This window comes from Corvus brachyrhynchos, unplaced genomic scaffold (assembly GCF_000691975.1).
Source record: "Corvus brachyrhynchos isolate BGI_N302 unplaced genomic scaffold, ASM69197v1 scaffold229, whole genome shotgun sequence".
Classification (NCBI taxonomy): Eukaryota; Metazoa; Chordata; class Aves; order Passeriformes; family Corvidae; genus Corvus; species Corvus brachyrhynchos.
In genome coordinates, this window is record NW_008240042.1 from 7,072,929 (window position 1) to 7,073,467 (window position 539).

Consider the following 539-nt stretch of genomic DNA (forward strand, 5'->3'; position numbering starts at 1 on the left):
ATCCCCACAATGAAGGTGCCTGTGTTTCAGTTCCCTTCTGTATAACAGAGATACTATCATCCCCTCAACTCATGAGAAGTGCAATGAAAATTAATTAATTTTTGCAATACACCCAGGTATTAGTGTAATGAGATTCTAGTCCTCATCTCCCTCAACTTGCTGTAATATCTGATTCCTTTCCCTCTTACTTATTCCTATTTTGATCTTAGAATTCACCCCTTTAAAAAAGGCACTTGTTCAAAAGTCCTTATGAAAATTAAGAATAAAAGTGTTGTCCAATACCAAACAATTCTTTTATCCAGAAGAAGGACTTCCACTTTCAGTTTATTTAAACATCTTTTGTGAATGAAATGAACACGTTATATCCATTTTAAATGGTCTGAAAACTTCCATGTTTTCTAAAAAACTTTTCCTCTTCTATTTTACAGCAAATTTATTTGTCAAATTCAGCTTGAGGGTGAAAAAACCCATCTGAAATATGCTAAAAATGGTCACAGCTGAGTAGGCAGCTCTACTTGGTAATAAAAAAAAGCCCTTGT